The sequence below is a fragment of the Pteropus alecto genome, unplaced genomic scaffold (genome assembly GCF_000325575.1).
Source record: "Pteropus alecto unplaced genomic scaffold, ASM32557v1 scaffold30, whole genome shotgun sequence".
In the NCBI taxonomy this organism is placed as follows: Eukaryota; Metazoa; Chordata; class Mammalia; order Chiroptera; family Pteropodidae; genus Pteropus; species Pteropus alecto.
In genome coordinates this window covers 742115-742534 of record NW_006429782.1, presented here as the reverse complement: position 1 = coordinate 742534, position 420 = coordinate 742115, and the positions used below count along the sequence as shown (strand labels likewise).

The following is a 420-nucleotide window of genomic DNA, read 5'->3' as shown; positions in this document are numbered from 1 at the left end:
TTAAATCCCGGAGGAGAGTGAGGAAGTGCCCGAAGACACCTCCCATCGGTCCCTCAGAGCTCCGCCCCCTGCTCTCAGCGTCCACCGCCATCGCGAGAAGACCCCTGGCCGCAGGAGCCGGGGTGGGTCCAAGACGGTGAGTGTCTTTCCTCAGGCCTCAAAGGAGGACGGGGCGGCGTGAAGCACCAGAAGCCGCTGTCCCCACCGTCCTGACTTCCTTCTAGGGGTCAGGGTGCAGAGTATTTCAAGACTATTGGATGGGAAGGGGGGGGGGCAGAGGATGCTGGTTAAGAGCACCTGCTCTGGCCATAAATTGCCCTGTGTTCAAACCCGGCTTCTCCCCCCACCACGTGTGCCAAATTGCCTCGTTCTCTCAGGTGGTGGGAGGAGGAGCCAGGGTTGAAAAGGCAGCAGTTTGTA

At 60.5% G+C, this 420-nt stretch overlaps 1 protein-coding gene across 10 annotated transcripts in view; it reads left to right on the top strand.

The window, feature by feature from the left end:
• The first annotated feature begins 6 nt into the window (after positions 1-6).
• The window catches only part of LOC107196553, a 6680-nt gene continuing 6266 nt past the window's right edge, over positions 7-420 (top strand). For all 10 annotated transcript variants that reach the window (XR_003044225.1, XR_001518001.2, XR_003044182.1 and 7 more), the window contains exon 1: positions 7-136. The gene's annotated coding sequence lies outside the window, so the exon portion shown is untranslated. The remainder of the gene's footprint in view (positions 137-420) is intronic.